The 27,254-nt window shown below is 36.9% G+C and overlaps 1 long non-coding RNA gene across 2 annotated transcripts; it reads left to right on the forward strand.

Moving 5' to 3' along the window:
- The first annotated feature begins 7,747 nt into the window (after positions 1–7,747).
- Positions 7,748–20,129, forward strand: LOC107978231. Of its 2 annotated transcripts, XR_004769343.1 has the most exons (5): positions 7,748–8,193; positions 9,129–11,214; positions 11,540–11,690; positions 15,556–15,665; positions 19,647–20,129. It is a non-coding gene; the product is annotated as an uncharacterized LOC107978231 (long non-coding RNA). The 2 variants fall into 2 exon arrangements; XR_004769344.1 differs by lacking the exons at positions 15,556–15,665; positions 19,647–20,129 and adding an exon at positions 12,771–14,292.
- Positions 20,130–27,254: the final 7,125 nt, after the last annotated feature.

Raw genomic sequence — 27,254 nt, forward strand, 5'->3', positions numbered from 1 at the left:
CGTCCACTCTAGGTACACTGCAGCTACAAACCCCACTTGCCTGTGCATTTAATCTCTTCCTTCAGCTGCATCTGAACAATGATTCCAAATGTATTAAGTGGGATTTTGGAAAAATTATCAGTAACATATTTCAATTATCTGCTATTTTGAATAGCCTAATTAAAACATGTGCTTTCCTACTTTGTCCTGGCCAGGACATAAGTCAACCATCTATTAAATATTTCTAGCCTGTATATGCTGCCATTATTAAGTTACTCACCTGTTCTCTGTATTATTTGTGTATCTACACCCTTTCTTGGATCAAAACAACAGTGTCTTGATATTGGCAGATTTGAAATTACATTAATATTCATTCTTAAAATATAACCTTTTAGAAAATGGGCTGGAGTCTTTGCAAACATTTGTATATTCATATACATTTCAGATTGGTTATCAATTTGCATAAAAAGCCCTGGTGTGATTTTAATGGGGATTGTGTTAAATCAATAAAAATTACTATAGGATGAATCAACATTATAAAAATCCATAGACATCCATTTACTCTAATATTATTTAATATCTCTCAGGGACACTTAAATTTCAATGCACAAATCAACACATTTTGTTCATCTTTTTCCAATTTTATTATTTATAATGCTACTTTAAATTGAATAAATATCTTTATTTGACTTGGATTGATAATTATGTATGACCTATATATTGTTTAATAGGTATTTACTTTAAAATACTTTTAGATTCTGAAAAATTTGTGTATTAGTAAAAATAAAACTTTTATATTTTCAATCCAGAATCACTAATATAAGCATTTTATATTAGTGTCCTGTGTATACTATAGTTAATAACTTAATAATGTCTCATATCCAGCCTACTGTTTCATTCATATTTTCTTTTTTAACCAATTGTTTTATGTCAGAATCCCAATCAATATGGCAAATCACATTTTGTCTTGCCATTTCTGTTTCTGTAGGATGTTATTTCCTTAGCCCTCTTTCTTTGCGATGACTTTAATATCTCAAGAATTTTTCACAGACATTTTCACAGTCAAATTCAATTAAAATTTGTCTTATTATGTGACAGTTGTGTAACTTGGTCTTCTTGTGGGACTCCTGACAATGAAATCAGTTCTCGGATTCTTTCGCTGGCTTTTGGGACCCTTTTTCTCCTACTGAGTTAGCTTGTCCAGCTTTAATAAAAGGTGAGGCACTTAATATGTGAGGTTTTATGGATATACAGGGGAGGTCTGCCCTTTTCTGAATAGATACAGAGGAGGACTGTGTGGTGGGGTAGATGGGAGGTTGGAGAGAGACTGGGAAGAGAGGAGGGAAGAGAAGCTGCAATCTGGATGTAAAATAAAATAAATAAATATTTATAAAAAGAATTTGCCTTATCATTAGATCTTTGATTAGACTGGATTTGTGGGTTAGCATAGTATCATCACAGAGGTAGAGTTTTGTTCATATAAAGATCACATATAAATAAAACTAGTCTAATCCAACTCTGTTAGGACTAAGTATAGCTAATTCCCCATCACTCTTCTTTCCACACTCTGCCTTTTGAAAGTACACACCACAGTAAAGAGCAGGACTTGTACTTTATGTTATTAGGGACAGGGCATCTATAAATTTCCTGCTAACCATCTAGTACATAAAAGATTTGTCTATTCTCCCATACATATTTATTCTCGCTCCATCATCGTCAGACTTCAGGGTGCTCCTTTTATACTGTAAATGCAAATTTAATATTGCTTTTAATTGCTGCTCAAAGTTCTGGTTTGTAATTTTAAAATCTATATTAGTTAGCATTTTATGCCCTGGATACAGCTCTTTATCTCTGTGAATCTCTGATTTTCTGAAGGAGTCATGGATCCTCGTTTGGAGAATGTGTACAAGACACTACAATGTGAAAACGGAATGTTATTGATTCTAGGCTCTTTAGCTAACAGAATAAAACTAATATATATGTATTTTAATCAGCATGTAGGTTAGATATATGTGTAGTTATAAATAGCTGTATATATAGCTAACTAGTTTAACTTATCTAAATCCACTCAAATAATTACTTACTCATACAAGTGCATCTAAATAAAAATATGCTTAATATGTAGCATAATAACATATCACATAGTACCATATCACATAGTATAATAATATACTTATATGTATAAATATACTTAAAGATGCACCTCAATTGTATCATACATGTATGATAGATATATAATACATATATTGGTGCAAGTATAAGCTGCTGTATTGGAAGGGTTTTATCTTTTCCTAACCACTATCCATATTTATTCCCATTTACAGATCTGGAAACTATTGATAAAAACCGGGTCTATGGTGATGATAAAAGTTATCGTAAATTTCTTTGTTCTTTAATATTCCCAATCTCTAATCCATAGATTTAGATTAATGTTACAAAATAATCATGCAAAGTAAATTTGAGAATAACCAAAATTTTAGGGAATATTAAATATAGCACTTGTGTTGAATGGACAGGAAGTTGTCAAAACAATAATCAGGGGAATTAAGAAATTGTTCAAGACAAATCTTACCCCAATATTTGTCCATTAGGTCCACAAACCTGCCTTTGTCTCTTTCTTCTTGACCCAAATATATAACTGGGAAAGAAATACTCAGCCTCAGAACTGAAGCCTGTAGTTTTCTAAGTTCATAAAAGGTAAAGTTCCCATCATTGGTGAAGTAAGAATCAATATTTTAATAGGTTCAATAGAAACTCATAACCAGGTTCGACTATATCAGTTAAATAGTAGGTCAAAAATATTACATCCAAAAAATGTATGTGATGCAGAGACTGGCGGTGTCCAAAAAGAATAGATGGGTCTGGGGTTGTGAGCCTTACAATGTCTTCACATACTACTCCCATCAGAACTCTTGAAAGAAAGTCACACAGGTGGAACATAGCATCTGTCAACTAATGCAGGAAGTTGCCCTCACTGCCATTGATCATAAATGCTAATCATCATGGTTTACATACTTCATGTGCTACTAGCCAGTGAATTAATTATTCCTTTCTTCAAGAAAGATAGAAAGTTACACTCAGAACCATGTAAATTCCCTTTCTCACACTTGCCATGGTACTGTGACTTTTAGGAGCTCAACACTGTGCAGATCATAACATTGGTCCACTAGGACCATGCTGACATGTTCATCAGACTTGGTGAATACAGATTGTGAATATCTGGGAAGAAATGGTGTTGCAGGTGTCTCTCCTGAGGTAGACTCCTAATCTACAAACTCCTAAGGTGTTGATGGCACATAGAGCCAGAATAACAACTCCAAGTTAAGGGAAATATAATAGTAACTCTGTCACTAAACAAATATACATCAAAGAGTTTTGGTAGCTGAATATGCCACAAACAGAATGTAGTTCCAATCCATTCACCACTAACTTGGAAAGCTACAAGCTTGTGCATAAACAAGAACAAAGGACAGTTTTGTAAGAGTTCCCAGATCACTTATTACTTACTGTAGGAGGAATATGTGATTTTAAATATTTAACATGCTGTTTTTTTCTGGAGAAGATACAGATAGTTCATTTAAGTGACCAATGTAAATGCAATATGATAAGATTAGGGTTCAAAGAAAATGGCAAAAATGTCTCTGTTGCTTTTGAGAATCTGAATATAAAACATTTTTTTGTTTAGTATAGTAAAAAGAATCTATCCAGCTAGCTCAAAATGTATGACACAACTCATAGAACATTTTGGGATTTTTTTTATTTGCTTATTTTTGTTTTTTTCCAAGACAGGGATTTTACTACATAGATCTCATTCTCTTGGAACTCACTCTGTGTTTGAACACAGAGAGATCTGTCTGCATTTATCTTCCACATGCTAGAATTAAAGGTGTATGCTACCACATTCTGTTACAATTATTCACTTTTAGTTAGATTTTGGTCTTCAACAGCAATAATTTGTGTGTTTGGCTGGGTGGGCATATGTGTGTGTGTGAGTGTCAGGTGTGTGTGAGTGTGCGGTGTATGTTCATGACCTGTGGATACTTGTGTGGATGCAAAGGCCAGAGGATGGCATCCTGCATCTTGATTCATCACTCTTTTATACTTTGGGGCCAGTGTCCCTCATTGAATCTGATACTAAGCTAGTGTCTTAGTTAGGGTTTCTATTGCTATGAAGAGAAACGTGACCATAACAACTCTTATAAAGGAAAACATTTAATGATGTGGCTTACAATTTTAGAGGTTTAGTCCATTATCATCATGGTGCGACATGGTGGCATATATGCAGCCATAGTGCTAGAGAAGGGGCTGAGAGTCCTACGGCTTGACCCACAGTTGACAGGAAGTAAACTGTCTCACTGGGCATGGCTTGAGACCTCAAAGCTCACCTTTGTATTTACACACTTCCTCCAACAAACCATAACTTCTCCAATAAAGTCATACTTTCTATCAATGCCATTCCTTTTGGGGCCATTTTCTTTCAATCCACCACAGATAGAAATAAGCGAAACCAGTAATCCTTCTTCTGATCCCCAAAGCACCAAGGTTTAAAGTTTACATGACCATGCTCAGCTTTTTTTGTGGGTGTGCAGGTATTCAAACTCAGTACTTTAAGCTTGTGCAGTACATGCTCCTACCCACTGAGCCACCTCTCCAGCCCAGAAAAATTCTGCCTTTTATTCTTGCTTTGGGTTAGCACACATAAAGTGAGCATTATCAAAGTACCTTTACTCTATGTGCCATTGCATATTGTTCTCATTTGTTCCCCTCCTCAACTGTCCTTTCATGCCCTGTCTCTTGAAATCCATTCAGTTTCTTCCTCTAGCCATTCCCTCATTCTGCTTTGGTAATCCATGAACCAATTATAACAGTTTTAGAGGAGAATTAATATGCCCTCTGTTGTATAAAATAAAATATGTAGTTGGAAATTAGAATAAATGACACAAGCTAAACATATAGATGCATCATTCCTCAGAATAGGAAGGAGTGCTTATTCCCTGTAAAGAACTATTGTAACCAATTTATATAAATGAAAAATGCAAATCCAAAATTCCCTTCTCTTTTTTTTTTCCAGCACAAAGCTTAGATTTTAACAAAGGAAATTCGATGTACTTGAGGGAAGCAAAGTTATTGCTAGTCATTTCTTTCTATCTCTGCTAACCTCAGCTTTGACTAACAATTGAAATGCATGGACTCATATGGAAAGGAAGAAAGAGCTAAAAAAGGATGATTATTAAGTTTTCTCTGTGAAGGAGTTTTTTTTCAATGGTGAAAAATAATCCATTGATTTCCTTTCAATATGCTTTTTATAACTATCTTTATTACATAAAAGTCAGTGAAAGATATAGTTATAGGAAGATCTTTGGCAGGATTGCACCAGTGCTTCTGAAAGAGTCACCATGCAAATTCTCTAAACTTGACTCAAAGAGAGGTGAAAGCCATTTTCAATGGAGATATGCTCATGGTTACAATATAGTCACTGGCAAAAGTGCCAGGGAGAATATTAAGGAGAAATTTGATTCAAGATGTTTTTAAATTTCAAGAATGATTATCAGATTATTATCAACATTAAATAAATAGGATATCAAAATGATATGAAGTTTCTGATTTCTTTATTCATTATTCAAATCCCTTATTTGTTAAATCAAATGGATTAAACTAAAGGCTCACAGTGAATGTATTCCTTAGTTTAATTAGCAATGTCTGTATTTGACAAGTGGCTTTGTTGACATGCTTATTTCCTGACTAGACAATTTGTTTTAAATTCATGGAACTTCTAGGGTAAAGGCTCTGCCTTAGATATTTAAAGGTCCTTACAGTAAATTTTAGACAATAAAATACATTTCTAAAGAACTGAAAAAGATGGTCTGTGCAGATCTCCCAGTTAATAAAATGCCTGCCATGCAGGGATGAGGATCTGAGTTTGGATTCCTGACATCACATAAAAGTGTAATGTGGGGACAGGCATCTGTAACCAGTAATGGGATCAGGGGAAGTTCTATGCAAGCCAATCTAGTAGAACCAGTGAGCTCTGTTCAGTACTAAATCTTCTCTCAGAAGGATAAGACAGAGAATGATCCAGGAGACACAGAACATCTGCCTCTGGCCTCCACATTTACATACTCACATTTGCACACACACACACACACACACACACACACACACACACACACACACACACACACGCGTGTGCGCGCGCGCGCGCGCATGTGAGAGAGAGAGAGAGGGGGGGAGGGAGAGAGAGAGAGAGAAAGGGAGGGAGAGAAAGGGAAGGAGAGAGAGAAAGGGAGAGAGAGAGAGAAAGGGAGGGAGAGAAAGAAAGGGAAGGAGAGAGAGAGAAAGGGAGAGAGAGAGAGGGAGAGAGAAAAAGAGGGAGAGAGAGAGAGATCTGCTAAACTGCTAAATGTGTTGGGTTGTCTCACCTATTAAGCTTTACTGGCTATCTCAGTATGCTTGTGTTAATTTTCTTTCTAAAGTTCTCTCCATCTTCTCTAATTCAGATGTCAAGAATTAGAGAAGAAATGTGAGGGTTTCAATAGAAACTAAGTTTCTCCCCATTACACAAATACACAATGAAGTAGCTAACTTCAGCTTTTTCCCAGTACCAGAAAGGAAAGCCATCTAATTGTTTTCAGAGATGCCTCTACTCTCCCATGCTTGGATTCCTTTTCCTGTACTCTGTGTAACCTTGGTGGAGGGAGGGAGTGGCTTCTATCAGGTGAATAACTCTGGTTCTCTCATTCCTCTTCAGGATTGTGAGACAAGGAATGTGGCATAGCTAAAACATCTCCCCTCCCCCTTCCCCATTCCACCCGTTCTCAGTAAGTTCATCTACCTGTTACCGTCACCTAGGGGTTGTCAAGTCTAGAGGCATCCTGCCTGGTTTATACTAAGTAAGAAACCCCTCCATTGTTATGTACAGACACTGTGAGCCCAGGATTGTCTCATATGTCAGCCACATTCTTCACATCTTTATTAGTAATAAGGGCCATATATTGTTGCCTCTTGCCAAGTAATCTTGTATTTAAAGTGGTTGAGCATTTGAGTGTAGCAAAGGTATATTGATTATTAGCTTTTTGACATCCTGGTTGCTTGATGTAGTGCTTACTACTGTATCTTTTATCCATGCCTTCAACCTGTTATATTTTCATTAAACTTATATTTACCTAAACTTAAATGAATTTAAAGGATTAATGTTATTTAATGACCAAATAACATCACAAATTTTATTTTAATCTCCTATTTTCCATATCTGTAAGCAATCTCTATTGATAGTTAGACCCTGACTTCAATTACTTTCAATTCAAATATGTATTTAATCAACCCCACATTTCATACTTTGAGGGGCAACCAATAGGAAATTTTCTTGTATGATCTATGATAAGCACAAGTACCTGTGTGTGTGTATATACAAACATGTGTGTTAACATGGGTGTGCATGTGAAATTGAAAAGGCAGAATGATGGGGAATGTAATGTGTATGTTTATCTTATTGATTGTTAAATAAAATACTGTTTGGTCAATGAGACAGCAAGTAGACGGGACTAGTTGTCAAAGAGGATTCTGGGAAATGTAGTAGAGAAGTGATGATCCAGGCAGGAAGTGACATAGCAAGGAGTCTAATATTTAAGCGAAGGAGAAACAGGAAGGCCTTCTCTTTTCCCCTCCACTCCTTCTCCAGCAGCATGATGTGATCCACCGACAAGGAGGGACGCCAATAAGGAGTCCGATAAGATAAGTCTTATAAAATATATAGATGTATGATAGTTAAGACTGAGCTAACAGATGAGAATCCTAGTCATTGGCCAAGCAGCTTTGAACCTAATACAAGTTTCTGTGTATTCATTTGGGCCCTAACTCGGGCAGGCAGCTTGCGTAAAACTCACACGTGACGGTGGGGCTCGGGCGGCCTTTGGCAGAAATATTTATTGTAACAGCAGAACTGTTTTTATATGTATATGTTTGCACATGTGTGTGCTTATGTTTCAATTTTATGATTAACATTATTGAAAAAGTAAATTATTAATAACTTGTCACCTTAATTTTTAACCATTATTTTTTTAATTTCATTCCCAGTGAATATACAAGCAAAACACTAGCTGCAGCTACCTTTTATGAACAGTGCTTAACTTGAACTTGGCATTGGACCATTCTCTCTCAACCTCAGCAACAATTCAAAATGGTGTGTTATTATGTTAAAACCCAAAGGACTGCTTTGTAAGTACCACCTAAGCCTTTGGAAATGTAGAAGCTTCTTTCCTTGTTTGACTAGGCAGTTGCTATTGAAGACCATTGAAAACAGGGAAACCAAATTCTAATGAAAGTAATCAAGCTTTGACAAATAGACCAGAGTGTGTCCTTTCTCCCTGAAGTATACACTTTTAGCTACAAGGTCTCTGAAATTATACTTTCTGACAGCATCCAAGTGTCCTGTCTAATGTGAATATGAGTAACTGTTTCCCCAAGATCTGTGGATGAGTGAAATGCTTCTGTAAGATAATGTGCTTTAATCTCATGTCTTTGACTTTTATATACAGATGGTATTTAAACCTGGTCTCTTACCATTACCCTCTTATCACCAACTAAACCTTGAAGTGATTTAGTTTTTATGCTCTTCAATGGAATGTCAGACTGTGGAGGGCACCTACATTGGATTATAATGACAACACCATCTTGGTTTATGGTTATTGACACTTAGCTTCAGGGTGATATATTTAATAAACAGCAAGCATCAGGGGCCTCCTTAGCAGAGTGGACAGCTCATACATCTCATGTAATAAGCAGCAAATAGCAAGCACAGTGTGGATGGACACTCCTGAATTCTAGCAGGAATAACAGTAGTTTTATATCCATTATGTGAACACATTACATGGAATTGAGCATTTCTACCAAAAGCAACCAATGTTCTAACTCTGTATTAGTGGAAGGAACAAACCCCCAAGTCATAGTTCTTTATAATATTGTCTACTAATAATCTGGGGCAAGTTGTGTAGGCCATTTCCAGTGTGATCTCATTCAACCTCAAATGGGTTAAACATGTCAAAAGCATGACACCACTCTCCCCCTCCAAGATTGTGAGGTTTGAACAGTAAAATACCTCAATATTAGAGAACATTGATGTCTTCAAATAATCTTTTGAGTTTCTTTTGCAGGTTCTATCTCAGCTGCCATAAAGGAGACAGTATGAAGAAGAGAAACCCATGCAATGAGCCACCCAGAAAACAACCTGTGATGGCTTGTCTGGGGCAGAAAGATGAAAGTTACTCTCCTGCATCTCACAAGTATAAGACTGGTCCAAATCCTCCCTGATAAGCATCAAACAGAGACAAGCAGTTACAAGAAATTCCTCCAGCAGCCAAATAAATATTGGCACACTAAGAAATAATCTGCTGATGGAAATAGAGGCACTGAAAATCATCCCACAACTTGTCAATCCCAAATCCAGTGCAAATCCCCATCATGACAGAATCAGGAAGATGTCCAAGCAAGTCACTTCTAGCCAACATAAAAACAGTTATTCCAGCTTTTATTTCCTCCTCTTGGCAGCTCTGTACATTCCCATCCACCCCACAAAGCTTTCCTTGCTGTGTATTTACTTTGGTAGCAAAGGCAGTTTAACTGAGAAATTCACTGAGCATTTATATTTATTGATTTGCCAATAGAGTACCCTCAACAGCCCCCTGCCCCTGCCCAACACTGAGTAGAAAAACTATTTTAAAGGTCCCTGGTTCCCTATCTGTTTAAAATACTCCTTTGTCTCTTGAGCAAAACACTGTGGTATGACAGAGAGAGGATAGAACAGGAAATGCTCTTAATCTAGTCCCAGAATATTTATGGGGGTAATTTGGTGATAATTTTCTTATATAAAGTCATAGGCTTTTTATGTTAGTAGGATATTATACTTCATGCAATGCTCTTTGAAACATTATATTTATATGGGAATAAGTAAAGCTATTAATATAAACAATGTGATATAAAAGGACTGACTTTTTAGGAACAACACATTATTGCTGTCTGTACACATGTATGGCATAAACATGTCATAGCAGCCAAGTTTAGTTCTATAATGATTTCTATAATGATTTCTTTTGAGTTGGTTCTCTCCTTATACCTTCATGTGAGTTCCAGGAATCAAACTCGGGTCTTCAGGCTTACACAGCAATCATCTCAATTATCCATTGAGCCACCTTTCTAGTCCATGAGCAGATACTTCAAATGATCTTTTGATGACATTTCTTATTGAAGTAGGTTACTGTCATCTGCATTATTGTCTCAGTCACTGAAAGGTAGAGCCTTCAGTAAGGTTCCCCTGGAGTTTGTGATTGTCAAGTACTGTTAGCTACTCGGCAATTTGCTTTTCTTCAAAGACATCTTCAGATTTTTGGAATTAATATTACCAGTCAGTGTGATTTAAATTTGACCTTGCAATACTGTACAAGTAACCAAACAATGGGGAAATAGTGGAAATAAGTGGTTTGTTTTTTACTTGAAATCACAACTATTGTTCAAGTAAATAATTTAATGTCTTGTAATTATCAAAAGTGGCATGTGTATCTCCTGATCTTGTGCTGAATAATACTCAGATATGATTGAAGTGTGAATATAGGCTTTGAGAATAATTTTAATAGCTGAAAATTAACATTCCTTCTTCCCCATGCTCTGTGTCTTACTGTTCATATACTTGTGATATACAGGAGGACTACTATCACTATGCAGCCAAGCTGTGTAGTAAGTATGAAGTAGAGCTCGGAACAATATCCAAACACATGCTTACGACATTACAAAGCACAGCTTTCAAAATCATCCATTGACAGGGATGATAGCACAACAGCCTTTTCAGCCACCTGCCATTGAGAATTGTACTCCATCATACAGTAAATGGGTCCTGGGTCCTGTGCTATAATGGAACTTCTTCTCAAAACATTATTTTGTTATTACAGCTAATAATAAAATCTAACTGAATATTTTAAGTCATGGATAGAGACACTGAATAAAAACTACTGGAGTAAGTAAGGCTGAAGAAGTCTTGTTCTCTGATCCCAAGCATGTGCTAGGATGGGAACTTCTGGAAATTTCCAGACAAATAAACAAAAAAACCTAATGTAGAAAGAAGAATGTGATTATTTAACATCTGACTATGGAACATAAAATGGAGGGATCACCAACTAAATGAGACGATATTCTCTCACCACAGAGCTTTAGAGATACACCCTCAACTTGAAACTCATTCTTTGCCTAGTAAGAAACTTCATTTTTTTCTCCCTGTAGTTTCTGAAGTGTCTTTCCAACAACATATTGTCTTTTTTTTTTTTGGTTGTTTGAGACAGGGTTTTTCTGTGTAGCTTTGGAGCCTATCTTGGCACTCGCTCTGGAGACCAAGCTGGCCTTGAACTCACAGAGATCTGCCTGCCTCTGCCTCCCGAGTTCTGGGATTAAAGGTGTGCAGCACCAATGCCCTGCAACATATTGTCATATTACCCACTCTGTTCATATCAAAGTCAGATATTTTTATGTGTCTAAGCATTGCTTCATTTTCTTCCTTTTATTGTTTTTCTGTCGGTAGATGTATCTGAGGAAAGATCTCAGCTTACTGGAAGAGCCAAGCAGCCCTACTTAACAGATATACAATTTATTCATAGAAGCTACTTACTGTGTGCAATTCATGGGCTATCTTTGTTCAGGGGTTAAAATTTTGTTGCACTGAAGAACAAAAGGTAAGCACGTGATCCAAGTGATAACTGCATTTATCCATTTAGTCATTTTCTCTCTCTTCTTTCTCCCTTCCTTCCTTCATTCCCCCCTCCCTCCCTCTCTCTCTTTCTTTCTTCCTACAGTGTCTCATATAACCAAGGATGCTACTGTATCCACTATGAAGGTGAAGATGATTTTGAGCTTCTCTTTGGTTTTTTGAGACAGGCTTTCTCTGTGGCTTTGGAGGCTGTCCTGGAACTAGCTCTTGTAGACCAGGCTGGTCTCGAACTCATTGAGATCCACCTGCCTCCGCCTCCCGAGTGCTGGGATTAAAGGCGTGAGCCATCACCACACAGCTGATTTTGAACTTTTTGTGATCCTCCTGCCTCTTCCTCCCAAGAGCTAAGATTATAACCATGTGCTACTACACTGGGTTTTATACAGTGCATGGTGAAAAACAAACACACAAAAAAGCAAGCTTTCATGCAAACTAGGCAGGCACACTGGAGCTGAGATATGTCTCTAGCTCAGTAAAGCTATTTTCTACTTTACATCAACATATGCTAGAACCAGCTACCATCCCTGACTTGTCCCTTTATAAGAGGATATTTGTTTTCTTCTTATTTTTCTCGAAAAACATCAGCTTATCTATTATCTATTCTTTGATTGCCTGTTTCTTAGCAGTGGAAATTTACTTCTGCTGTTTGCATGTAAAGTTCTCCTTTCCATAAGATCTTACCTAATTCTGCCTTTGCACCAATGAAGCCCTTGATCTTGCTCAGCTGTGCATACTAATGAGTAGAAAAGGCAGTAAAGAAATTCAACCAATTCAGCCAGTAGAGGGCGCAGATGCTCCGTGTAAATATTCTTCATTAGTTAAAAATGAAGCAAAGCAAATCAGAACCATATGCTTTCCAATGAATTTTATTAGGCAAATAACAATCTCATCATCCCTCATGAGTCTGTCAGATGAGGAAAATATATCTTTTAATGATGACAGAAGGGAAATGTCAGTGAAAGGAGAGCTTGTGGGTGATGCTGGGGTGGTGGAAGAGGACAATGGAAAGGCCTATATGAAATCCAGTCTCATTGCACTTCACCAGGTGGTGTGAAGTCAGGCTCTTTCGGTGAATATCTGAGGTCAAATGGCACAGTGCATTAAGTCAATGGGATATCTGACTTAAAAACGATTCAGACCGAATGAGCCAGAGTCAGGGAGAGGATGCCTGCGCCAGGTTTTAAAGTTAAAAGGACCCCCGTGCTGGAATTAGCTGGCTATAATTTTGGATTAATGATCAAGTAATAGCAGCATTAAAAAGTGCAGAGTCGCAGCATTTGATGAATGGATATCACAATGCATCACGATGGGCATTAAGGTAAGAGCTAATAGCAGCTTAAACAGCACCCAAGATCCATAAAGAGTAGGTTACAGCTAAATATAGAGGACAGAGAACCTGGATTTACCTGCAATGTGAGCCAGCAGCTGAACCAGATGAATGCCAAATGTTGCCCTCTTTATGATAATCACAGAGATTTAAAGCATATAGATGGTCTGTGGCCACAGATAGATGACATATTGTCCCAGGTGTCCAAGCTGCTGCATTTAGGCAAATAATTATGGCCAGAATTAAATATGACTATAGATGGTCTTCCATTGATTTTTGTTCTGTCTATAAAGTCTGTCATATAAGGAAAGGGAAGAAGCAGGTTTAGGCACAGGGTGACAATGTACCATGAGGCAAATTCAACAAAGCTGTAGCTAGCCAAGACGACAGTTTTAGAAAGAGTCATGTGCCTACTCTTACTGTTGACATGAATTAAATAAAAATACCCAGAAAAGTTGCAACACTAGCCCCCATTGAGCTACAATATTGGGATAATTAGCAAAGGCATGACCCTAGAGACCTGTTATGTAGAAAAGTAAAAACCACTTGTTAAAGGCTAGCATGGTTTAAGAGAGAGACAGAATACTGCAAAGTCTTGGACAGGAATGATGGATTCACAGTCAGGACAAAGGTAGCAGATACACAATGAGATTTGGAAAAAGAAAGGCATAAGAATAAAATATAATCCAGTTGGCATTGAAGGGAAGCTTGTTAGCATGTGTGTTTCCTGTTTTACTTGTATCAGACCAGGAAACTACTAGTGTAAAAAACCTCCCTCTTCATGTTCACTGACCAAGTCTTTAGAGTGGAGTTGTGTCTTATTTACAGAATGTAATTTGAGACACTTGGAGAACTAAATAAATGTGGAGTAAAAATAACTTGTGCCATTTCTGGTGAGGTGAGGTCTCAATTGATGCCTATTAAATACAATAAATCATGAGGACCTACAGTTGCTTCTATTGAATCTCTTTATTCCCCTGCATTAGAGCTTCCAATTTATGAGCCCATCAACTGTAATGGAGAATTGGAAATAATGTCTCAACTTTAGTAGACATAATGAGAAATCTGGGATCTCTCCACTTTGTAGGTAATCTCAGGGTAGTATGAGGAAACACTCCTCATGATTATACTGGAGAACCCGAATTCCCTTGTCTCAAAGCAGCATCACTCTTCATGGAATATAACCATGTATTATCAAAATATCCCTGGATGTGATGTTCATTAGGAAGTAGGATATGACTGAAAGATCCTGGCTGTGAATATGAGATGTCTGTCAGATATCATTATATACCTACCTTACAATATCATTATAGAGGTCAGTAAGGCTCTTTATTCAGTCTCCTCATTTGTCACATGATGGAGTTACAATCATTTGCTAATGTGCCTCTGAGCTCTAAAATCCCAGAATTATGAATGGTAACCATAGTCCCCTTGTGCGTTTGAACTTTGTAATCTTCTAGCAATCAACTTCTACATATCTTATCATCTTCATATACACACAATATTCAGAATCCTAAACAACCAATTTAAAAGATAATGCAGCCCACCTAAGCTATGCTTATATTAAATTCATGGTCAGTTTATCCACAAGATGTCACTGTCTGCCATCATTTGTATTATCATCAACTTGACTTTTCCTCTGGGGCTTTTGCTACATTTAAATAGAGTCAAGCACATCGAGTGTGAAATCAGTCACGATGGTTTGATAAACAACATTTCATTCAAAATTATTAGACTTCAAAAATTATATCCATATATGTTTTGATAGCCTCCCAATGCTTTTCACATTATCCACTGAAGTTTAACATAAAAAACGAAAGTTAGAGGCATACAATATTTTGGAAAGATCTTGTTGCAAGAGAATACGTGGAACAATGAGATGAATATCATCATGAATGAACATCATCTTGGAGGAGTGTTGGCTCTGTCTTATGAAATGGAAAAACAGAAAGTTCTGACAGAACCTGACAATCCCTGAGGGGATGGAGAGCACCTGGTATTTGGATCCACCACCCTGATATTGAAAGTAGGGCACAATTATCCTTTTCTGCTGAGTTCTATCACCACCAGTGGTCTTTATCACAGTTCATCCTCATTAGCAACACCACAGCTAGATTGAACCATGCTTTCTAGCTCAAGCCACCCAAATGGCAGCAGTAACACCTCCCTAGAGCCAATGGTGTGCTTGTGTCCTGCAAGGTGAAACATGGGAACATAAAGTTCAGACACAGGGATGATAAAATGCTTTTTCGACTACTTATTCCCTGTAATCTTCCCTCAGCATAGACTTGGGAGCTACTGGTAGAAAATAGATCTTACATTTAATTGCCCGGATAAACTCAAATCACAACTATCAGCACAATCTGATTGCTGCAAGATTCAACATGTGATCTTTAGGACTCCTGCCACAGTGAGCAGACTCTAAGAAGCATTTCCCAATGTTACTTGGAGAACTGGCAATTTGAGCATTATAATCTAATGATAAATCTCCATTTCCTAGTAGAACTGTAGTATTCTAGAAGGCCACTGGATGTCACACTCCATTCTAAAACAGTGAAGTAAAGTGTGTTGCATGTATTATCTCCCACCTCCCTGACTTTGGAGTTTGGATAGGTAAGTCAATTTTACATTCTGTTATCTTGTGTAGGGCTGTTAATTCTATCTGAGTCTAATTATATTTTCAATGAATATACAAATTAAAAAGAACACAGATTTTGTTTTCTTATTTGATAGGTCCACATATCTTCCTTCTTTCTTCCTCATGACTTTTCTGTTAATGTAGGATTTCCATATTAGAGAAAATGTGTTCATGTAACATTTCTGTTATTTTCAGATTCTCTCTAAGGTGCCCAAGATTTTGGGTTCACCAATACTGTGTTCATTAATTAGTCTTGACCAGATGCTGGGAAATCTGGTAGACATCTAAAACTAAGAACAAAAGTAGTCAGGTTCAAACACTTATTCTACCATGTATTATTTGAATGACTTTGATAAAGTCATATATTCAACCTTGGCCTCAATTCTCAGGTATTTAATAAAAATATTAACATGACCAAAATGAATGTTCATGAGGACAGAAAGAACAATTCAGTAATTCTTATGATGGCCAGGTTGGTAGATTTGTGTTAAAATTTTAGGAACATCTATTTTATTGCCCCACCAGCTAGATTTTGAAGCTCACCCCAGAGCAGCTTCATTTAAGAAAAGTTGCTGTTAACAACACGGTCTGTTTGCTCCAGAGAGGAGACAGGGGAGAAATTGTATGAAAAGCCAGGAGTAACCAATTGCTAGGCACAGCTCACTCCACCAGACAGAAAGTTGGGCATTAACATGGAGCCCTGGAGCATGTATTGAGCATGCATTGTTGGTTTACTGGCCTGGGGTCATCTTTTAACATGGTTTCCAGGCTAGCAGACAGCTCACAGGCTATGTCTCGGGTTAGTATAGATGTCCATCTTCGGTGCTGGTAGAAATTGAATAGGGTTTGCTCAATCTCACCATGGTCTTTAGAGTCGGTCTACACAAAGATGGAGAATACTTTGTGCGGAAAATGGTGACATCTCCTTGCTCATGTATACTTAGGGAAGTTGGACACCAAGCTCTGCACAGGTCAAACTTCTCCAGAAATCGGACAGTGTAGCTTCAGCACTATCTTTCAGATTTCTTTTTCTCATTATCTATACTTGTTTCCAAAATTAGAGCAAAATAAAATTTGTTTTACCACATTTGATAAGGTGGCCAGATTCAACATCAAAGAAACCACCACGCAGCTTGCCAAATTTGACCAGGCTTTCATGGCAGAAAGACAAGGAAGCTATGACATTTCCCATGCCACCTCATATCCATGGCTTGTGAGGTAGTCAGGGCTTCTCAGCATGTGAACCACTTTTCTCTTAGGTGTTAGTAGTGTTTCTGTGGACCTTTCCATCTCTCCTTTCCTAGCAGCTACCATTCACCTCATCATGCATACTCTGCTATTCTCGGCTCAAGTGTGGCCAGTCCATATAAGCTGGAAGTCTTGTCTTTGGTACATTGGATGCCCATAACGTTTAGTGGGTGGCCATTTGTGTGTTAGTAAATTAGGATTTATGAAAAGGGGTTGAAATGCATGACATAAATATTGTTGTCTGTCATTAACAGTTTTTCCAAAAGATATACAATACAGATTATTCAAGAGAGCATGGGCTATTTTAATTATTTTACTGAGTAATAATTAACTCACTATAGAATACAAATATGATGTTATGATATGACAACATTATAACTTCTTTAATATATTTCAACCAACATTTGATTGAAGAGATATATTTTAATGTGTAGAGATCTCTTGCAGGGATATGGTTTCTTTCCCTACATGAATTCCATTATGTTAACATGTGCTTTATGGCCAGACTGGAATTAATCTATTGATTTGGACTCACAATACCTATTTTCATTCGTCACAATTCAGTTCTTCATTTGTAGGGCTGATTCACAGAGACTAAAAAGAAACAAAATTAAAAGAAAAAAATCCTTGCTACTATAGCACCGGGTATCAGAGAAAGAATCTTCCCATTATAATTGTTCAAGGCAATGTTTGCTCATCTGCTGGAAGGCTTGGTTTCCAAGAGCCCATTGTTTTATTTTCTCTATGTCTGTTTACCAGTGGCAGATTCTACCTATGCTATGTTCATTTGTCTGTTGAGCTTAAAGAAAGACTGTTGAATTAATTTACTTGGATAAAGAAGCCCAGCGATATAATAGATATAATAAAGAAATGCTTCATGTCAATTTGGAACGAAAACCAAATCCTTTGTCTTTAAAAATTATCTGTCTTATGAAAAGAAAGAAAAGCTTTTAAAGTTATGTCTGATGTATTTGATGTATATTTTTTGCTTAGAAACAAATACTATTCTAGCAATCAGGCATCATTTCATTACAAATCAAGCTTCCTTTAAAATCAGGATTGTGTAAAGTGGTCTTCAGCCAGCTCACTTTCTTCTGGCCCACAACTCAGAGGAGTTTTTATCTTGTTACAAAGAACTCATCAACCAGCTTTCACATGTGATCTCCTATTTTTTTTCTTTTTTTTTCTTCTTTATTTTTGTTAAGGGTGCAGTTAGGGGTGCATAAAGATTGCAGGATGAATTGAGGAAAAAAAAAAAAAAAACCTTAGACCCATAAGCAGTGAATGGTGACTTCAAGCATCAAGTTTGAATTAGATTCATGGTACTGTAAAATAGTAACCTCACTGAGGATCAAAGTCATAGGGTTTTTTTATTTTTTTTTTATCCAGTGCCTCTTTGTGACAAACACATTATGTCAGCTCCAGTAGCTCATTTGTCTGCTGCAGTTCCACTTTATCAGGCTGAAGTAAAAAGAATTGATGTGTCTGGATAGATAAAGTAAATGGAAACTCAGGACCCATTCCAATATGCTGTACTTTGATATATTTTGCAAACCTGAGAGCAGCTGGTGTAACACTAGTTACTGTTTGTATTTAAATATCGTACATTAGGACCTTTGAAAAGGTGTTTTATAATGTTCCATCTTTTTTTTTATCTCTGTAGCACCTACTGGCTTGCAGATTGGTCTCTTTGCTTTTGTTTCCTTTGTGTCTACAAATATTTTTACAGCTTGTGCTTTCAAAAACTTTTGTCTTCTATTAGCAAGCCAGTAAGACAAGTTAAGATTCTTTGCAAATGCTGATTGAAAAAAAGAACAAATTTTAATACTCACTTGAATTTGCTTTATTAATTTATGATGCCAGACTGGTGCTTTTGTGAATTAGTGAGATTTATGTGTCTTCAATATCTATCCTTGCTGAATAAATTCCTACCAAATTTAGCATAACAAATATATCTTCTTCAACATTTGATCAGGGACAACAGAAAAATACTTTCTTTTAAAATTACGTCTTGACTTAAATTATGTTCATCACCATAAAAAATCCTTACTTTGATTCAAGATGGACATCAGTGGAACAAAGACTGCTACCAAAAGTATGAGAAAAGTAGAAACATATTAGTCTTAAACCCAAATAAGTTTACACTACAGATGCTTACCCTAAAACTGCTGGTGTTTTCATAGTTTCAGGTAAGGGATGGGCTTGCAAATCAGGCTTTTCAGAGAATATGGGGAAATAATCCATTTTGAATAGTAATCAATGAGCCTCTTTCATGTGCCCTTCTTTGCTTCTTAAAGCATATTTATGAGCTCCAAATAAAACCAATTACTGAAAGTGGGAGATCAGCAGCTGAAGCTTAAAGTGCTCCCAATTCATTAGCTAAATGTCTGAATTAATGTTTTTGGAATTCTCTTTTGATTTATCTTCAACATCTACTTTTATCTACTTGTTGTATACTTTTGTTCCATGCAGTCACTATCATGATTTAGAATTAGATGTTATGAATATGATTCTGAAGCCTCTCAAGAGGTGGCACCAGATATCATGCATATTAATTCCTTAGCCCTTAGAGGTGGGGGAGGGAACTTCTGTGACAGGAAAGCATGGGCATGAGTGTTGAGGTGACCCGCAGATCTTTCTTTTACCAATACATTTAGCAGGAACTAAATCAGTCTCTGATCCCTCTGCTGATTATGTGCTTTCTCAAGCTGCCGTTATGAGGAACAGGAAGACAAGATGATCGGCTCTTATCCTTAAAGAGGAACTTGATCCTGATGGAAACATCCTAATGGAAAATGTGGCTTGGGATGAGGGGAGCCTGTGATGCAGTGGCAGCTTGGCCATGCCACAAGTCATCTGATACCAGCTGCCTAACTTCTTATTCAAACTTTCAAAAAGATCTTTTGCATGTGGAAAAAACACACAGGAACATAAAATGGTAATCTAGGGTCTGCATTGCTACTGATGCTAAATATTGGTGAATCACCAATATTTAAAATACAGGAACCCTTTTAGAAACATAAATAACAATGGGAGGTGTGTATGGTTGCTGCTTCAATTTTATTGGCATGTGATTGCCAGAACATTTTAATCCCAGACTAAAATCCAGTGTGAAATGGTAGAAAATAATGAATTGTTGCATAAAGTATATCTATGTAAAAATAAATGGATTTTAAAAGCATCCTTGAGAATTAGCCTTTTCAATTAGTATGGACCATGAAGGTTAAGAATTTAATTAAATTTTGTTTTTTGTTAATAAAGAGATGAGTAAATTCAGCATTGATTCTAAAACTCTTACTTGTAGGTTTGTTCCTTGGCATGTAGAAGTTATAGTAGACATGAAATGGCATTTATGGTATATATGAAATGGCAAAATGTCATATATGATAAATACTTTTTGCATTCAAATGAAATAACAAGTACTCTCATCTTACTAAGCAAATAGTTCTATAGTTTGCGGGGCTATTTTAAAAACCTATTGGTTCCTAGATATTTGTTTATAAGACAAATGCACACGAAAATCAAATAATCCAAATCTACGGCATGTGTGTTCACAATGCTATAAATACCTGGATCATGTGTTTAAGTTAATGCTGCTCCAGAAAAGTCAAGTTTATTAAGGGACAAAGTTGAGAATTTGATTAGTATTACAGATCATAAGGAGAGGAATTCCAAAGGGAAAGGAAGGGCAATACAAGAGAGTGGTATTATTTGGAATATGTGCAGTGTAGACACCATGTAGCTTTGCTTTCAGCAGCTCAAAATGTCAAGCCATTGTTCAATGTGTGCAAAAGGCCATATAAGCCTTCTGGTGATTGCATTGACATTTTCTAAGTTATATCAGTAGGAATGAGCAGTGTGTAGCACCCTGGGTCCTACAGGGTGTGATCTGAAGGAATGCAGGTGGTGCCCATGCTCAGTGGGGTCACTGAAACCCTACCCTCAGCAATGAATGTAAGCCAGTCTCTCCTCTGCATGCCTCACTTGATATGCTGAAGGTGCAATAGGAAACCCTTCCCACTTGGCTGAATGTCCTTCTCTGTGGTTGGCCAGAGCCAATTCCTTTGCAGTACAAGCAGGTGAAGTAATTTTGAATTTGCTAACTATAGCATGTGTAACCAGCTGGGCCAAATAAGGCAGGGCATGCTTCAATACTTCCTTAGTGTGCAAACCACTCTAGTGAGGTGGTGTCATGCTGCTGTATGAAAACACTGCATAAAGAATGGGATCAGAGAGTCCTAGTATGAACCCTTCCCTGAGTGGCTGAGTGACTTTGGGCATGTCATTTAATCAGGGAGAGTCTCACTCCTTATCTGTAAAATGAGTATGATGGACTCCTCTTGACAGTCGGTTTCAGTTCTGAAGTTCTATGAAAAGAGGCACCTGGATTCTTTTACTGGGGGTCTAATTTCTAGCAAAGGATTTTGGAAATTCTGAAGCCCCCTTCTCGTCGTGATTCTGAGGACAAGCAATATTGGGGACTTATTTGATTTCTGGGGTATGGGATTTTCAAAAGCCCTTACAGAAGGGTGGAAAGAGCTAATGATTTCACCTATTCTGTAAGAAACTTTTCATGCTTTGTCATATTTGTAGAAACACCCTCAGTGAAAATGAAGGCTAGCCCCATTTTACAAATGAGAAATATGAAACTCAGAGAACTGCATGGCCATCAATCACAGCCAGAGCAAAAACAGGTTTGGAGATTTAGCACCATGTTGTTTCTATTGCACCTCAGCTACTGGGACGGAAAGGGCGTCTCTTATATTTTAGATGGGATGTTGCTTCAATTCCTCCTCCTTCTGACTGATGCAAATCATTCACTAGATTATCGAGTTTGAACTTAAGATTGGCTTATGGGATCAATCTGACAGTCCAGATTTGTATTATGCTGAAGTTTGTAAATAAAGGTTTATTGAAACTCATCCTTGAACATTTCCATATTGTTGCTTCTCCTTTCATTCTACTGCAGCAGAACTGAGCCACTTTGGCATGACAATATGACATGCAGCTGCATCGCTTACAGTATTTATCACTTGGACTTATTCAGAAAAGTGTTCAGCAACCAACTTAAATTCATTCTTAGGAGACTAAGGACATGTTTGCATTTGTCAGACATGGCCTCACTGGGGGTAAACATAGGCCTGAGTATCATTTGTACATCTTAGGATCATCTTGAACTTAGAATCCTGCTGCCTTATTCTTCCACATACTGGGATTCCAGGAGTGGCCACCATGTTTGGCTGGTTTTTCACGGGTGTAAAAGGCTATAATTTGATAGCTAGGATTCTAACATTCAAACAATAGAAAAGGAGAAACTAATTTATGAGTGAAAACTCAAGTAAGTGTTGAGTGTAAAAGATTTTTTTTTACTTACCTAACAGCTAAAGTTGTAGATACTCATAATATATAAAATGATAGTTTGTGCATGAGAATGCCCAAGACACACAGCAAAAACATTGTCTTAATTTTTGTCCCAACAGTGATTCAAGTCAGTTCTCTTAGTATATATAACTATCATGATGCAGAATTATTTCTCTTCTCTGGCCTCCCAGTCTTTGGTTATCATCCTTTTATTCTCCGGTTATATGAATTAAACATTTTTTAGATACCACATATAAAAAATCATTCAATAGTTTTATTTCTCTGCCTGGCTTATTTCACTTAGTATATGTGTTCTTGGTTCATCTATGTTGCAAATAAGTGGCAATTAAATATATATAGTCAGGCTCCCTTCATTAGTTTATTCATTGATTGAAGTTTAGGTTAATTTTGTGTCTTGGATATTAAGAATGATATTGCAATCAATTTAAACTTTGTAGCTGTTTAATCTACAAACCATCATTATCATTGCTAATAACAATATCAATGATTTAATTGTGTATCTTCAAACTGATTATGAAGGCATTTTTGGACAAAATTTCCAAGAACAGTTTGAACACTCACAGCATGGTTAGAATAAATGAATTGGCTGTTGATTCTATTCTTTATTTCTTATAAGTTTATAAGCTTACTATCTCATTATTGATATGAGTGTTTCCTTGGAGAAGTGTACAAACTTAACATATTTATATATACTTATACATTTATATGTAATATACACACATTTATTTATTTGTTTGTTTGAGACAGGGTTTCTCTGTGTAACTGTCCTAGAATTAATTGTGTTGACTAGGCTGGCCTCAAACTCACAGAAATCTGCCTGCCCCTGCCTCTGAAGTGCTGGGGTAAAAGGCATGCCACTCCCTGTAGGGAAAAATGCTGACCATGCCCACTAGGGGGCTGGCAAGGCGATGTTGACCATGCACACTTGGGCATGGTCAGAGTGACGTAGCAAGTTGTGTCACCTGTGCCAGCCCCCAAGTGGGCGAGGTCAGCATCTTCCCCTACAACTCCTCCTGGCCTTATTAATATCTTTGAGTTTATTTGGAAACCACAAACCATTTTTCACCTTCTTTATCAGAATTATTCTCGGTGAGACATGATATGATAAAATTGAAAAGAGAATATATAAAGAAATACAGATATATTGATATTACCAAATGGTTTCAAACTTTAAAAGCATTGTCATTATATCTTGATATAGTCTCTATTGTTTTGTATGGGAACTGAGGAACAATAATGTGTGACAGCTTTGTGCAAACTTGCTATGCCAATGCCTCACTCAAGTCTCTGTTAGAAGACGTGGTCCAAATCTTCTCTCTCTCTCTTTTTCATACCATTTTTTCTTGTCCAGTGTAGGTCCAGAACATTCCACTTATTGGCTTGGCTCAGGCTTACATTTTATGTCTTAGTTGTATTCCCTTCAAATCTATTCTATGACAGTTTTGGGGTACCGTGTCAACTTTACAAGAACCAATGAAGTCTGGTTCTTCTAAGAATTTCTCTGCAATTGTTAAGCTTTTATCTTCTAAAATGCTCCCCACATAGGCACTGATATCTGTTACTGTCACTTACACTGTTATCAAGCAGTTTTGTGCCATTTTGCTGGTGATATGGATGAACAATCAGCAGAGACTTAGTGGGACCTTAGCCCAGGCATTTTGGTTTCTATTACCATAACTCTTTCTGCCCCTATGTTAGCCTCGGTAGCCCTGTGAGAAAGACGAATGAACAAATAGGCTTCCTGTCCATATACTGGAAAAGGGTCAAGGTGATTGCATGTGCTTCTGGTAGAAGATGACATCTTAGAATGGGGCTTAAATTCTTCTGCATTCTAAAAACATCTTCAAATTCCATAAAGCCACTACATCTAAATAGTAATCTGAAATAAATATTTGCTTGATATGACAGAATATATATATTGCTAGTATTTTTTTACAATTATTTTAGTTCATTTTTATAAGTTGATAACTGGAAAAGGGGACCTTTTACTTAATAGTAGCAAATCTTACAACATGACTCATTCAGTGAGGAGCAAAAGCTTTGGTACTGGGGATCTGCACACCTCCTCCAGTTAAAGTAAAAATCACATGTTTATCTCAGCCTTCAAGGGTCATTTATAAACCAACTGTAAATAGTCATATGGTGTCACATCAGGCTCTTTCATAATTTGTGGACTCATCCCTTTCCTATGCTGGAAGGTACTGACACCCATCCGCTCAACTCAATCCCAAGATTGCTGGAGTTGTAATTAACTGAGGGGTATAAAAAGCCACTGACGAAGAGCATTGCTTCAAGATGCCAGAAGTCAATGGAAGCTGACATCTACAGAAGCTGTCTTCAATTAATCAAAAGACTTTATCAGTGACTTGCTATCACGATTTAGAAATGTGGACAGTGTATTGAGACCTAAATGATGTAACAATTGTGCTACACAGAGAAATACAAGGACAACTGGTGAGACTGAGTCAAAGAGTAAGTACTTTCTTTTCTGCCTCACACCAACTTTTAAAATATCATTTATTTAAGGCCCTAAGAGGACTAAGAAGAAATGGAGTTACAGTTAGAAGAAATTTTCATTAGCTGCCCAAAGTACATCAAAACACAAGAAGTTAATATGGATAGAACAAATGCATTGGCTGTGTTCAGATTTTAAATTCTGTGTTTGAAATAGTTAGGAAACATCTAGAAAATTATTGATAGAAGTAGTCATGGATGCTGACAAAAGTAGTCATGATAATGACTGGAGAGACAACCAGTGTGATGGCCCCATAAAACCTGTAAAGATGGGACAAATGGCAGAAAATGACCATGCTGTGATAGCAGTTGAATTTTTCCCTCCTTGCTCTATTTTTTTCTTCTAGAAAGGGAAAGTCAAATATATTCCTAGTTTTGAACAGGAAATACATATCTGATTTAAGAAAGACAAGTGGTAGGGTTACTTAATACATGAACAAAATAAGACAATGGACAAATAAAAAATTCTCTTTTTATTACCACCATTTTAAAAATGAAGCTTAAATGTGTTGGGTTTTATGCTATCGTTGTATAAACAAATTATTAGTTTAGGACCCCAAAAGATGGCTCAGCAGTTAAGAAAATAGGCTGTTTTTAAAGAGGACTGGAAATACGTTCCTAGCATCCATTCTGAACTGTTCACAACTTCCTGTAATTCAGATCTAGGGGATTCAATTCCTTCTTGTGTCTTCTGTTCGTATCCTGACACATGTGTCATAAACACACACACACATACAACACACACACACACACACACACACACACACACACACACACACACACACACAGTCTTAAAAATATTTTGTTTAAAAGACATTGTACAACTAAAGTATTGAATTTCCCTGTGAGACATAATTATTACATCTTTTAGGTTTCAATAATAGAAAAATTTCTGGCATGTTCAGGTCTCAAAAATTGTTTTTTTTTATCATCAATCTTCATAAGAGAAAATTGAGTTTCAAAGTGGTAGGAGAGATGGGTAGATGAGTGTGCAATTGCTCTTGATCAACAAAAGATTTCCAAAATTCTACAAAGTCTATTCTTTCAAGGGACTGAATAAAAATGACTGAAACTCATACTATTATGAGTTTGATAGTTTTAGCATTTAGTGTTCTTATTAAATTACATTACAATGAAAGAGCTCGCTGTACTCTGATTCGTATGTGGCTAGCTCTGCAAGGCAATTTTATCAGTCTGTTTTGAAGACTTTGCTACATTTGAAATCTCATTTCAGGTATTGTATCTTGTTTATCTGCCTCACCATTACCTACTACTGAATTTGCCCTATAGTGGCTACTAAGTGAGATTTTGTAAAATAAATAAATCTCTTTCATTTATTATCAATAGAAAGCACACTCATGCATTGGCACAAAAAATACAAACCTTGCACAGTAGATTGAAATTATTCAGCTGCTTTAGTGACAAAGTTTAAAACACTAATTAAACACATGGTTTTCTGGCATCCGGCTCCACTATTCCTATTAATCAACTACAGAAAACTTACTTTAGCATCATTTTGTGCTTTAAATCACTTCTTGAGATAAGTATTGGTGCCCAGATGCTGTATATTGTCAGAAAGTATATTGTCAGAAAGAGTATCAAGGGCATAGACTGCCTGGTGGATTTTCTGGCTCCTCATGCATAATTATTGCATGTGTTTTGTTACTTTCCTGTCACAGGACTAACATATTCTGTAGAAGCAGCTTTAGTTCACTGTAGTGGGGTAGTCATGCAGCAGCTCCATGACAATGTATGCTCTGTATACCTGCTCACATGATGACTGTATACCCAGAACCAGAACATCAAGACCAGAACTACGGGCACTGTAACCTCCATCTCCATATTTAGTGCCTTTTTTCATTATCTCAATTCCATGACTCAAAGGTACTATATCCTCTCAATCAGTGCCAGCTCGGACTGCATATTGGAATGCGTGAGCCTATTGGAGACATTCTCATTCAAAATGTGAAAAAAATACATCTTATAGTTTACCATCCATAATGAAATGGTGTGCTCAGTCACTGTAGACAGTGTGGAGGCATCTATGTCTGGGATGCCTTATTCACAAACGTTAGGACCACTCTTAATGACTAGGATGGGTCCTGCATGTGTTTCCCCCTTTTCATCTCCCAGACACTGTTTTTTCAGTACCGCATTTCCCCCCAAAGCCTTCATGTGTAGAACTTTTAGACTTTCATACATGTGACATTCTTGAGGAAGATGACTATAATTGCTTCAGGTGGAAAGCATCTCTTTCCATCTTGAGCTGAATGTCCTCATAATTTTCTTCTTATATTAGATTATTCTTCAATGATTTTTGACTTATTCCTGCCCCTGGCAAGGGCATGCCTTGCTATCTGTCTGACATCCTGAAAAGATTCTTCATGTCTTTTCAACGTCTAACACTTCTCTTGCTCTGG

This window comes from Cricetulus griseus, chromosome 3, assembly GCF_003668045.3.
Source record: "Cricetulus griseus strain 17A/GY chromosome 3, alternate assembly CriGri-PICRH-1.0, whole genome shotgun sequence".
Lineage (NCBI taxonomy): Eukaryota > Metazoa > Chordata > Mammalia > Rodentia > Cricetidae > Cricetulus > Cricetulus griseus.